This window comes from Lissotriton helveticus, chromosome 3_1, assembly GCF_964261635.1.
Source record: "Lissotriton helveticus chromosome 3_1, aLisHel1.1, whole genome shotgun sequence".
NCBI classification, from domain to species: domain Eukaryota; kingdom Metazoa; phylum Chordata; class Amphibia; order Caudata; family Salamandridae; genus Lissotriton; species Lissotriton helveticus.
The window spans coordinates 130,646,880-130,661,237 of NC_136061.1; the positions used below are offsets into that span (position 1 = coordinate 130,646,880).

Sequence of the window (14,358 nt, forward strand, 5' to 3'; positions counted from 1 at the left end):
TTCCTTTCTTCTTTGGCCAGGCGTCATCCGCGTACGTGACGTCATCGAGGTCACATAAGTCCCACCCCGGCGCGTCCTCTGTTATGTCCAGGCCGGTGGAGCCCTTTCACAGACCCTCCTTCCCTGTGGGTATGGCTAGGGTATCTATTCTACCTAAAGGAATCTGCGGCTAGTAGTCTCTATCAGATGTACGAGTTACTTACCTTCGGTAATAATGTATCTGGTAGAGACGATTCTAGTCGTAGATTCCTTCACAGCCCACCCTTCCTCCCCGTTCTGCGAGGGCCTTCGGCTTGGTCTTCTGCACTCGCCTTCCGGTGGGTGGCGGTATCTTCTGTGAGTGCATTCTTTCACTCTTTTAACAGGATGATTTGTTCTGTTCTTGTTCCTTCCTCCTCTTGACTCTTTGGTGGATGGACTTATATGTTCTCCTGTGCCCCTCTGCTCTGGTCCAGGTTAGGGGCCTGCCTTCTCGTGAGGGACATCTACCCACACATTACCAAGACACTATCTTGATTCAAACTATAGGGCGGATGCGCTTGTAGTGCAGTCTACATTTGAGGAATTATTTGAGGTAGTGACGTAATGTTGTGTCATTCATCCCTCCGCCTTGCTTAAATGGGAAGGACTTGCTATTCTGTTTAATTCTGTTTAATGTTTGACCACTGATGAAAGATCCCCTGAAAGAAGGAAAAGTTACCAGTATTCCTAGCTCTCCTCCAGGGGAGTCCTCGTCAATGTCACAAGCAACCCTCCCACCTCCCCAGGCGAATGAATGCATTTCTCCAACATTGGTATCTTTTATATGCTTTTATATGATGTTATATGTTTTATATGCTTCATATGCTTGAATCATTCCCCACAGTCAGGCTGTTGTTCTTCTTTGAGCTAATGAATCAATGTCGGAATCCGGTCTAGAATGACTAGTGAGGCAATCTGTAACTGAATCCAGGGCCTTGTATTTTTTCACTGCATTTTAAACCTTCTGACCAGACATAATCAAGAATGGGTATGGACTAATATTTCCAAGGTTGCTCTTTAAAATCATAAAGAAAGAAAGGTTGATCTACAGACGTTGTGGGCAATTAAATTTCTTGGCAGCTCTTTCATTCAAATAATTAAATTTAGAGATCTCATCTGCAGAATCCTGTGGAATTGGCCCATCATTTCCACTTGGGAAAATGAATTCTCGCCCATTATCATCTCTAGCCGTCACTGTCTTGTGGCAGCTCTCCTTTAAAATCAGAATATGTACAAGCATTAGAATAATCTTCATCCATGTCTTATCCATGAATGATCCCCTTGGTGTTTGGCGGAAGAGGTAGCGGCGATGGCTGCTGAGGAGGTGAAACTAGGAAGGGAGCAGGTTGAGGAGTTGGGAGGATGAGTATAGCAGGTAACCTCCTGTTAGGATTATTAGATGGTTGCTGCGGTAATAACTTATTGAAAGTATCCATCATCTGTTGCAATGTTGATAAGACAACCCTCGTGCCATATCTTGTTCCCTATAATACTTAGGGGGTTTCTGCCTCCTATCAGTTCAAGTACTTTCAGACTTGTACTGCTGGTAAACATATTTGCTGTAGGATTCCTCGTCGTCCATTGCTTCCGCTCCAAAATCTGAAGCATATCTCACATCTAATTGTATTTGGATGGACTCTAGCAGTGAGGCATAATCACTAGCCTCTTCTTCGTGATCTAACTGCAATAATTTAACTGGAGGTAAATCTGCACCCTCAATGGTGAGAAAACATTTCATCCCATGTTTCCTATTGGCAGCACGTCCTGCCATTCCTTTCAAGGTGCATCCCAGTTGCTGAACTTGACAGCATGGTACCTGACCATCTGGAATTTGCCCATTTGGATCTATCACAAGAGTCTATACCGATTCTGCTCCTGCTGGGGTGCCTTTTGAAAGACATCTGCCGTGCAGCCACCTGCAGGAACAGGCCTACATTCACAAAGTATTACTTACTAGACACAGAAACTGATGAAGCAGCAGGACAAGCCGTCTTGAGAAACCTGTTTCATTAAAGCCTGCTTCCCACTTGTTGTAGTTTTTAGGTCTTGTACTAGGCAGCGCATGCGCTGTTTCGTCAGAGAGATGCTGTATACAGTATAGTGGGGATAGGTCCGCCCACTTTCCGTCCATGTTTTTCATTGGCTTTAATCAGAAATGCTGCATTTTGTTTGTTTGTCCCTCCTCCTGATGGCCATGTTGTCATTTTAATCCTTACATGGCTATCAGCCCCTATACTTTGCAAACTGTTTTGTTCCTCTGCCCCCCACTCTTACCTCCCGCAGTGTGTAACTTCTCTGCCCAGACTCCCGCTCATGCTGTCTTGGAGTCACGCACTTTTGTTTATAATGCAATAGGGCTCGCGTAATAAGAGTCCTATTGCATTTAGAAATGCTTGTTTAATGTGTACTGCTTGCTATTCTGATTCAAGCATGTAAATATATAAAAGATCCAATGTTGGGGAAGAAATTAGTTGTTTACCTGTAATTCCAGCTTTCGAACATTGGTATCTTCTATATATCCACATGCGACCCTCCCTCCTCCACAGTCAGATGCTGGTCATATTTATTCTTAGACTTGTGCTTTGAAATCTGAGAAATGGTAGCCTCTAAGGCATAGTTGGCAACATTTGAAAAAAAATTCCAGGGACACGTTGCAGCACAGCGATCAATTACTTGCTTAAAAATTTACCACACCCACTGCCCCAAACCAACCAATCAGGGAATTGTAAGCGCGCTACTCACCCATGAGGGTCTCAAGGCGCTGAGGTGAGGTAGGGGGTCCCCAGATCTGTTTAGCCAAAGAGCCGGGTTTTGAGGGTCTTCCTGAAGGTGTTCAGGGTGTGGGCGCGTCTGATGTCTGCCGGTAGCTCGTTCCAGTTCTTGGCTGTAAAGTGAGAGAAGGATCTTCCGCCTGCTCTGGCGATGCCCGGGGTTTCGGCCAGTGCGAGGTTGGAAGATCGGAGGTTTCTTTTGGGTACGTGGAAGTTGATTCTGTCCTTGAGGTATTTGGAACTGTTGTTGTGTAGGCATTTGTAGGCGTGAGTGAGGATTTTGAAAGTGACTCTTTTCTCCTCTGGGAGCCAGTGGAGGCTTAGTAGGTGTTGACTGATTTGTCCATGTCTGGGGATGCCGAGGATGAGTCTGGTGGCGGCATTGTGTATTGTCTGGAGTTTGCGGAGTAGGGATTTGTTGATGGCGGTGTAGAGTGCGTTTCCATAGTACAGTCTGCTGGTGATGAGTGTGGGGTGACTGTCTTCCTTCACTCAGGGGGGGATCCACTTGAAGGTCTTGCAGAGGATGCAGAGCGTGTTGAAGCAGCTGGAGGTGACGGCATAGACCTGTCGGTTCATGGTGAGTCATGAGTTGAGTGCGATGCCGAGGTTCTTGGCGTGGTCTGAGGGGGTAGGTGGGCTTCCGAGGGCAGTCGGCCATCAGGTGCTGTCCCATGCAGAAGGGGTGGTGACGAGGACTTCTGTCTTCAGGCAGCTGTTGGTCATCCAGAATGCAACGTCTTGCATTCCTTTCTGGATGTTGAGTTTTGTAGTGGTGGGGTCTTTGGTGAGGGAGAGGATGAGCCGGGTGTTCTCGGCGTAGGATATGATGTTGAGGCTGTGTTTTCGGACGATGGCTGTTAGGGGGGGCCATCTAGATGTTGAAGTGGGTGGGGCTCTGGGATGAACCCTGTGGGACTCCGCAGGTGATTTTCGTGGGGTTGGAGAGGAAGGGTGGGAGTCTGATCCTTTGGCATCTTCCGGTGATGAATGATGGGATTCAGTCCAGGGCTGTTCCTTGTATGCCTGCGTCGTGTAGTTTGGCGACTAGAGTGCGGTGGGAGACTGTGTCGGAGGCTGCTGATAGGACGAGTAGGATTAGGGCTGCAGAATGGCCGGTCCAGGAGGGTGTAGATGTCGTCTGTGGCGGTGAGTAGGGCGGTCTCTGTGCTGTGGTTGCTTCGGAATCTGGATTGTGACGGTCAAGGACGGCGTTCTCTTCAATGAATTGTCAGTTTCCTGTTGACTGTTTTCTCTGCACCTTTGGCTGCGACGAGGAGGAGTGAGATGGGCCGATAGTTCTTGAGGTCGGTGGGGTCAGCTGTGGGCTTCTTGAGCAGAGATCTGACTTCTGCGCACTTCCAGTTATCTGAGAAGGTGCCTGTTTTGAAGGTGGTGTTGATGGTGCGTTGTAGTTCTGTGGCGCCTGGTCGAGGAAGTTGTGTTAGAAGTGCCCATCCTGCACAACACACACAATTAGCATAATTAAATTCCGCCTACTTGAACATTAGGTTCTGTGATATACATGATACACATTCTTTGCAGCAGGCACAATTAACCATCTGCGCTACTGTTATTTTAAAACTCTTTGACTTAGCGACGGAGTCACTGACAGTGCTGGAAAAATACATCCTCCTTCTCGGCCTAGTCGCTGTAGCTCAGCTGCACTCTGTGGAGTCACTACTGCGTTGCATCTAATCTGCAGCTAAATTGTAGACTGAAGTCAGGGTGAAGAGGGCAATAAAGGTTGGAGACCCGGGGTCTAGAGAGTGTCACCTTCATTTTACTAGCAGAATTGCTTTTGGTCCCAACCTTCACATTGAACTCCTGTGAGTTTTAGAACCGTGTCATCTCTGCACCATGCACTTGTTCCTCTGCCCGACCCTTCCTGTATGCCCTTCTTACTTGGATCATTACCGGAAGCCATCCCACAGTGCCCTGCGGCATCCACCTGCCACTGCAACCGTCCGGAACAAGCCAGCAGACATCATGATTTTTATTCTGACTCACGCTGACCTGGCCAGAAATAATTCTTTTGATGTAAGAAATCACCCTCCATCTTGGAATGGGTCTCAATAAGATGGCAACTCGCAGGGTCCAGGAGCAGAGAGCCTACGCACTGAGAGCAAAATCCCAATCTCTGCCAAGTGGTATCAGATTTTGAAACCGCGTATTTTTAAAAGAATTTTCTTTAATGAAATGCATTAAAAAATATATATATTCAGTACTTGTTTCAAGTTAGCAGCAGTATCAAAACCGAAAGTTGGCATCTAGGGCACCGTAGCTGAGTTAGTGTGTATGGTTTGTGGAGCTTTGGGCAAGTGTACTTGTTTTGTAGTGCTGTACTTGTAGCTTCTGTTCTTTGGTGAGGAGCTGCTATTTTTTTTAATAAACCAAAAGAAGGCAGGCATAGCCACTCCTTTCTGAGGTTCATTATCAGCTTTGAATCACCGAGACATTTCCATGGGATAGTGATTTACCTGGGGTAGTTTCCAACTTGCTGGGACTGTCCCGGCAAAAACGGGACAGGTGGCCGCTGTGTATGGGGAGGAGGAGAGCTTAAGCTTTCACCTCATTTCTTTTAAATGAGGTAGATATGTTACTAAACATACTGTTTCAGGCCTATGGCCATTTTACATTATATACTGTATGCTGTGTATTTTACACGCTATACAGCTATTTTAATGTGCCTGGGATTCCCAGCCTGAAGACAGGGAATGATTCAAGCAAATATATAAAAGATACCAATTTTGGAGAACTGGAGTTAGATGCAAGTAAGTAAGTTTGTGTCTTACTTTCAAGATCCTCACAATCACATAAAAATGAACTGAACTGTTGGGCATGAGAGGACACTGGTGAAGGGTGATTCCTTACAGGCACAGCACCAGATTGTCATCCTACATATGTGGCAATCTTTCTTCAAATATTGCCCTCCTTTTCCTTTAACAAAAAGGTTCGCATAATAAGCTTTTAAGTGTTTAATCTTTTACTAGTCTGTTAAGTTATTTGTTATTTATAGTGCAATTTCCTACTGAAAGACTCTTTACATTCCCGCTTGCGGGCAGGACAATTTCAATACTCATGACTTTCAGAATTACATGTATGTAGCTATTCCTTCTTGATACACAAACTTGCCAGGGCCAGGATAACCTCAGATCTGCAGAAAAACAATGGGCCTAAGGTTCCAGTAGAAATGAACTGAACTAAAATGAATTTGTTTACAATTGTGCCTTTTTTTTACCATTGAAATTCAAAAAACGCAAGCCTCTATCTTTGGCAGTGATACCATTCATCAGACTTATTATTCATATAAAGCGATACCAAAGGGGATGATGGACAGAGCGCTTGAGCAAATCAAACACTCGCCCCCAGTCCACTGATCTGGGCTTAATCCATCATCATTCTTTAGCTCACACCACCACCCCAGTTCAGACATGTCCATATGCAAATCAGTCTGACCCGGTGCCTTGTAGGAACAGTCCAGCTCGAACTGCCAAGCCATGTCTTCCCTGGACCGGAAACAAGCATCCTGGGACTGGTTTCTGGCTAATCAGCTGTCATCAGCCAGGCTAGCTTGAATCCAGTGGCAAAGTGAGTAAGGAACGTCTGGGCATACCCTGCCAACTTAGAGAGAACAAAACGATGATGGATGGAGCGCTTGAGCAAATCAAACACTCAGCCCCAGTCTACTGATCTGGGCTTAATCCATCATAATTCTTTAGCTCACTCCACCATCCAAGTTCAGACATGGCCATATGCAAAAAAACAATGGGTTTAGGCCCAGATCTCTGTACTGGGGTGAATGTATGACATTGTTCTACATTCTGTCCATCAACTGTTATTTTTGCATTTGTCACCCCGAGTGGGACGGGTATGCACAGACGTGAGTCCCGTGCTCTCCATGCCACTGGAATCAAGCTATCCTGGCTGAAGAGGGGTGAAACCCCAAAACCGGTCCTAGAATGCTTGTTTCCAGTCCAGGGAGGACCTGGCTTGGCAATTCGGGCTGGACTGTTACCATGGGGCACAGGGTCAAGACTGATTTGCATATGGCTGGGTTCAAACTGGAATGGCATGGTGAGCAAATAAACGATGGATTTAGGCCCAGATCGCTGTACTGGGGTGAATGTATGACATTGTTCTGGATTTTGTCCATCAGCTGTTGTTTTTGCAGCTTCAAGATGAGGACATTTCTGACAAGATCCCCTTGAAGAAAAAAACTTTAGCTACAAGTCCTTTCCATCTTCCCTCACCTCCCCCAGCACCTTTGTCTCCATCTCAGAATCCTTTGCATATTACACCTCAGGATTCCCCACAATCAGACCATGACAATGATGATGCAGATGATGGGGGGGGATGAATATCCCAATAGATCCATGGAAAGATTACACAATTGATCCCCCAGGTGATACTGATCCAGACCTTTACCCAGCCAAACCATCTCCTCCAGACAATTCATCACACCAAAAACTCATTGCTAGGGCAGCACATTACCATGGGGTTGAAATGCACAAAGAATCACTAGAAGAATTTTTTTTGTTTTAGAATTCAGCTTCTACACATGGGTCATCAGACACTTCTCATGCTTAAAGGTATGATGCCACATGCTGATGAGCTTTTCAAAGCCCCGGTCAGAGCACTCATCCTTACCCCTAGGGTGCACAAAAAATATTAGGCCTCTCCTACTAATCCTATATTTATAAAGGGACAATTACCTTTAAATTCCCTAATAGTATCTAATTCTCATAAGCTGGCGAATTCTCAAACATCAGGAGATGCTCCTTCTCCAGATAAAGAGTCAAAATTAATTGATGCTTCTGGCAAGGGCATAGCTGCTAAAGCAGCAAATCAATAGAGCATTGCAAATATGCAGGGCCTCTTAGCCAGGTATGACAGGGCACACTGGGAAGAAGTGGAGCAATTACTCCAATATCTCCTAGATGAACATAAGGCTAAGGCACAAGACTTAGTAAATGAGGGTAAGCTCATTTCTAATTCCTCTATAGGCAGTGCTCTAGATGATGCCACAGCTAGGGAGATTAACAGCAGCATTCTGATCAGTAGACACGCTTGGTTAAGGGTTTCAGGGTTTAAACCTGCAGTCAAACAATCAATCCTTAACACGCCCTTTGATAAGGAACACCTATTTGGTCCTAACGTTGGCCAGGCGTTAGAGAAAAAGAAGGACACACAAGTAGCCAAATCTAGGGGAGCAATCCAGACTACCTCCAGCAGAAGCACCTTTCGTCACTCATTTCACAGAGGAGGGTCAAAGACACCATCCCCAGATCAAAATACCTCCACTTACAAAGGTAACAACCAGTCTTCTCCCTCCAGGGTTTTTTTCTAGGAGGTTATAGTGGCAACAACTTCAAGGGTAGGGATAAGGGCAACACCCTGTAACTCCCCTTCTCCCAACAAACAATGACTTGTCCATGCTTCCCCCCGATTACACCACACCTGTCAGGGGAAGACTTCAATAATTTCTCCCCGTTTGGCACTCTAGAACATCAGACAAATGGGTGCTCAGAATTATCCAACATGGTAATTGCCTAGAGCTTACCAGCAAACATTCCACCTCGGTCTCACAAGTTGTCTCCAGAAACATACACTTGCTGAAACAAGAGGTTCAGTCCCTCTTACTGAAAGGAGCAATAGATCTTGTTCCAATACAGTACCACGGCTCAGGGGTTTACTCTCTATATTTTCTCATCCCCAAAAGAATGGTTCCCTCAGACCTATTTTGGATCTCAGAGAGCTAAACCGTTATATACTTTCAAAGCACTTTGACATGGTGACACTTCAACAAATACTCTCACTTTTACAATGAGCAGACTTTGTCTACCCTAGATATAAAGGATGCGTATTTTCACGTTCCAATTTATCCGGCTCATCGCAAATACCTCAGATTTGTGATTGCGGGCAAGCATTACCAATTCAAGGTGCTTCACTTCGGAGTGACTACAGCGCCCAGCGTTTTTACTAAATGTCTGGCGGTCGTCACTGCTCATCTCAGAAGACAACAAATTCACGTCTCCCCCTATCTAGACGACTGGCTTATCAATGCCAGCTCTCAGAAGAACTGTCTACAACACACACAGATCACAATAGATCTACTTCATCAACTGGGGTTCACAATCAATGCTCAAAAATCTCACCTGCATCTGTCACAGATGCAATCTTACTTAATAGCCAGTCTACACAGTCAATTCTCTAGCTTATTCCAATGTAGCCAGAATTCGCAATTTTCAGGCTATGATTCAACAGTTTCAACTAAACCAAGCATTACCAGTCAGAGTGTTCAAGCAACTGCTGGGAATGATGGTGTCTTGCATCGTAAACACACCCCATGTAAGAATTCACATGTGCTTAGCACGTCAGTAGAATCAATCACAGGGTCAATTAACCGATCTATTGTTGGTAGACGGCCGTACCATTGATCTCTGCAGTGGCGGAACCCACCAAACTGATCAGCAGGCTGGCCTGTTATTGTCCCTATTCCACAGATCGTGCTCACAGCAGATGCATCTCTAACAAGTTGGGGGGCTCATCTCAAGGCTTACACAATACAAGGACTATGGAGCAACAAGCACAAAGCTCTCCACATCAATTCCCTAGAGTTTGTAGGGCACTCAAAGCATTTCAAAGTCACCTCATCACCAACACTGTCATAGTTCAAACAGACAACATGACAGCAATATACTATGTGAACAAGCAGGGGGGCAGACGCACACTCTCCAACTGTCAACACTTGCTCAAGCCATTTGGAAATGGACAATCCCTCACAAAATGTACCTTCTGGTAGAACATCTCTCAGGAGTAAACAATCAAATTGCCAACATCCTCAGCAAAAGGAGACCGCAAATTCACGAGTGGGAACTTCATCCCCAAGTTCTCACCCTATTTTCAACAATACACCTGTTCACCACAGTCGAAAACGCAAAATGCCCAAGTTTCAGCTCTATGTTCCCAGACCTACTCTAAAAGGGCAATGCCCTATTGGATAAACTGGTCAGGGATATTTGCCTACGCTTTTCCGCCTCTCCTGCTCTTTCCGTTTGTGGTTCGGAAACTCGGACAAACATCCCTACACTAATTCTATTAGCTCCCACATGGGCCCCTCAACCATGGTACACTACTCTATAAGAGCCGTCAATAGTTCCACATCAAAAGCTACACCTCACCTCCAGTCTCCTCACACAGTACCATTGAGAAATCAGACATCCAAATTCCAAGGAACTAAATCCAGCGATCTGGCTCCCGAAATCATAGAGTTTGGTTATTTAAATTTACCACCAGACTGTATGAATGTTCTAAAAGAAGCAAGAATGCCTACCACCAGCAAAACTGTAAAGATTTGTTTTATACTGCAATAACAACAAAATAAATCCTTCAGATGCTTCCATACAGAACATTATCTGTTACATTCTCAACAAACAGGACTGGCATATACGTCTATTTGTTTGCACCTTACACCAGTAGCTGCCTTCTTACAAAATAGGCAACATCTGTCACTATTCAGAGTTCCAGTAATTAAAGCTTTTCATAGAAGGCTTAAAAAGAGTAATACCCCCACGGATTCCTCCTGCCCCAGTTTGGAATCTCAACATTGTCCTCACAAGGCTCATGGGTCCACCTTTTGTACCATTGCACAAGTCCCCTATGCAATTCCTCTCATGGAAAGTTGCTTTCCTCATTGGCATCACATCACTGAGGAGAGTTGGTGAGCTACAGGCATTAACTTTAGAAGAACCCTTCTTTCAACTACACAAAGACCGAATAGTTCTCTGCACCAACCCTAAATTCCTTCCGAAAGTAGTTTCAGCCTTTCACATAAAACAATCGGTTGAGCTACCAGTTTTATTTCCTCCACCTGATTCTGTAGCAGAGCTCGCTCTTCACACGCTTGACGTTAAAAGAGCTTTACTGTACTACATAGATAGGACAAAAGACTGTCACAAAACAACTGTTAGTTGCATTTGCTCCACCTCACAACGGCAATCCTATCTCTAAATCTGGTATTGCCAGATGGATTGTTAAATGCATTCAAACGTGCTATGCTAAAGCTAAAAGAACTTTAACTATTCTCCTAGAGTGCATTCCAGCGCCAGCTGACATATGTAAGGCAGCTACATAGTCTACACCACACACATTTACCAAACACTATTGCGTCGATGTGTTAGCACGTTAACAAGCTAATGTAGGCCAAGCAGTACTTAAAACACTGTTCCAAGCAACTGCAATACCCACAGGCTAGCCACCGCTTTGGGAGTATACTGCTCTATAGTCTAAGCAAAGCATGTGTATATAGAGCACACATGCCTCGAATGGATAATGTTACCCAGTAAGCATTTGTTCTTGGCATGTAGAACTGTAGATTCACATGTGCCCACCCACCTCCCTGGGTACCTATAGTTGTTGCAGTTCTTCATTATACATTTATACGCATGGACATCTACATACTACACTTTCTTCCTCCATTCTCACCCTCTTGCGGGAAAACAATCTAACAATGGAGTCAATGCCCATTCGCACTATCACCGAAAGGAGGAGTCACCTTACCTCGTGACTAGGAAAGACTTCTTAGAAGAAAAACAACTTACAAACATCTGGACCCAACACTAGATGGCACGAGTATGCAAAGCATGTAAATCTACAGCTATACATGCCAAGAATAAATGCTTACTGGGTAAGTAACATTATCCTTTTGTTTTCTTAACTTTTTATTCAACTAGTGCCTGACTGCAACAATTCCACTGTCACTTATGACTACCCACAAAGCAAGTATAATTGGTTTGAGGAAAAAGAACAGAAACTAGTAATTGACTTTCACAACAGTAAATAATATAGTGCTTGCTAGTGCAACACTCTGCCTTCTTTCTCAACTTCTGCTGCCATATACTTCAGTTCCCTTTATAAGGGTCAGGGCCCAGTCCACGCTACCCCGAGTTCCCCGGAACCAGAGCGAAGTCCCGCCCAGTTGAAGCAATTTTACAATGCCATGCACACCATCCTTTGAGTCCCACGGAGCTGGAGGGGCCCTGTATGGGTTCCCGTTGGGGGGTTTGGGCCAGCCGGGCCCTCTCGATCCGCCCCTGGATCCGACTTGACGCCATCATGGGTTTCTATACCTACCACTGTGTGCTCCCGCTAGCGCAAACCCAGACACTGCTCGATGTTGACACCAGCACCTTCCTGGCCCTACCAACTTTCACAGATCCTTTATCCCTGCAGGTGGAGATGAAAAATAGGGATATGGCCCCTTTGAGGGCGACCCTGATTAAAACATCTAGTATGAGTAGCAGGGTGGCGCCAGCGACATTGACACCTTCCCAAACTCTGGGCCCTGTTTTGGAGGAGGGTGCTTGTCGACCCTGTGCCAAGAGTCCCTGCACTTTGCTGGAATGCCAGGACATCATCCTGGTTGTGCAGCACCTAGTTGGCTCCTTGAACACCAGTGATACAAACTCAACCATCGATGCCTTGCAAGTCACAAATGTCTATTACATCCGGAGTTGGCACAAGGTCTTTTCCAAAAATAGGGAAAACCTTGGCTCCATCTGTTTGCTATCGCTGAGAACGTGCAATGTCAGCACTGCAGCACGTTAGAGTTTCTAAAGCTTCTCTTGCTTAGAGACGCGTTCCACCTCAGGACTCCTGTACGCCTCTCAGCTAAAACCCAACCTTCCTCGAGTCCTCAGGATGATTAGCACAGACCGGGCCCAAGTCGTCCTAGGGGCTCCGGATTGGTCACTAAGGGTATGATATCCAGAACTCTTAGGCTTGAGCATAAGTCCTTCAATCAGGCTGTCCCTTTCGAAGGATCTCCTGTTGCAACAACAGGGTGGAGTACTGCACCCAAACCTGTCCTCTCCCCACGTTCATTCCAAGAGGTTGAGCTTCAACATTTGAGGGTTTGCGATCTCCATCCCGAGGTCTATTATTTCATTTTGACAGCCAGGTGTCCCTCCACCCAAACTGTATACGCTTGCTGTTGGGATGTGTTTGTGGCTTGGTGTTCCTCATGCTACCTGGAACCCCTTTCTGAATCTCTGTTGGAGACATTGCTGTTGGTAAGTCCATCAAGGCCTTGCCCTGAACACTGTTAAGTGTCACCTGTCAGGTTTTTAGTTTTTCCTGCGGTTGCTAGATCAAGATCAACCCTCTCTATTCAAGTAACCAGATGCAGCCTTTTTTTTTTATGGTTACAGGATTTGTTCCCTCCTGACCCTTTTATGATGCCCACATAAGACCTGTCTTGTCCTCACATACCTAATGTTTTCTCCCTTTGAGTGCTGGCTCAGCTGCTGTATGCAGCTCTTGACTATCTAGACAGTTTTCCTGGTGGCCATTACATCAAGATCTGTGGGTTCACCCTCCCTACACCAATTATTTCTTTTGGACACATGCCTCTTTCCTTCTGAAGGTAGTCACCCCATTTCATGATGGCCAGAACATCACACTGAATACTTTCTTTTCTTAACCTTATCTTTCTAAAGCGGAGGAGAGATAACCTCTCCTGTACCTGAAAAAAAGAGCTCTCTCTTTCTACAGCGCTCACACCAAAGGCCAGGTGGACGATGAGCTTTTCATTGAATTCACTACAGCAAAAAAGAGCAAACTGCAGAAACTGAAAGTCTCTGGATGGAGTATGCTCTGCATTAAAACCTGCTATGCATTGGCATAGAAGTAACCCCCTGAAGGCTTGCGGGCCCATTTGATCAGGGCCGTGGAGGCCACTGCTACATTCGCACGTGGGATACCGTACCTGGACATCTGCCAAGTTCCCACCACTCTACATGTTCACAAAGCACTACTGTTTGGACAGTCAGTTCTGTCGAGACGGCATTTCGCCCGTTCTGTCCTCCAGGACATTTTTAGTTTAAGACAGTTCACAGATCCACCTCCAAGGAGGTATTGCTTGGTTATCTATTCTAAGGTGAGGAATCTGCAGTTAGAAGTCTTACAGAAGAACAAGTTACTTACCTTCTGTAATGCTTTTTCTAGTAGCAGAGACTATCTAACCGCAGATTCCTCACTAACCCTCCCAACCACCTTGTTCTGTGAACTGGGCTCCTCACGAAAAAAAAAAACATAAGATACTGCACACTGGGCAAACATTGGTAGATGGCTCTGTTTTTTTGATACAGAAATAGTCACAAAAGAAATGGATGTTCGTGCTCGGAGGGTGACGCTTATGTAGGCAAAGCAACGTCATTTCCAGCGCAGAGCTGACAGACACCAACTGCCTGCAGAGGTACTTTCTGGATCCAGTCTGGCACCTGGAGAATATTTTAAAGTGGGGAACTTGTGTGATATATTCTCAACTAGAAAGATCCTTACCGAAACCTGGGCCTATAAGGTTGGTGTCAGCTCACTCTGCTGTTCTAGTCGGTAAGATCTGTCTATCCAGAATGAGAGACTTTATATTTAAAGCCTTTTGTTTGGGATCTGTTAAACTCTTCATTTTCCTTTTTTTCCCTTCTCATTCATATTACAGAACTTATAATATTCTAAAATGGAACAATATTCGAGAAAGAAAGAAATTGTATGGAAGGTTTAAAGC

General features: G+C 45.3%; 1 protein-coding gene across 4 annotated transcripts in view; it reads left to right on the forward strand.

The window, feature by feature from the left end:
• The window catches only part of CUX1 (cut like homeobox 1), a 1,380,044-nt gene that overhangs the window by 921,659 nt on the left and 444,027 nt on the right, over window positions 1-14,358 (forward strand). The window lies entirely within an intron of this gene.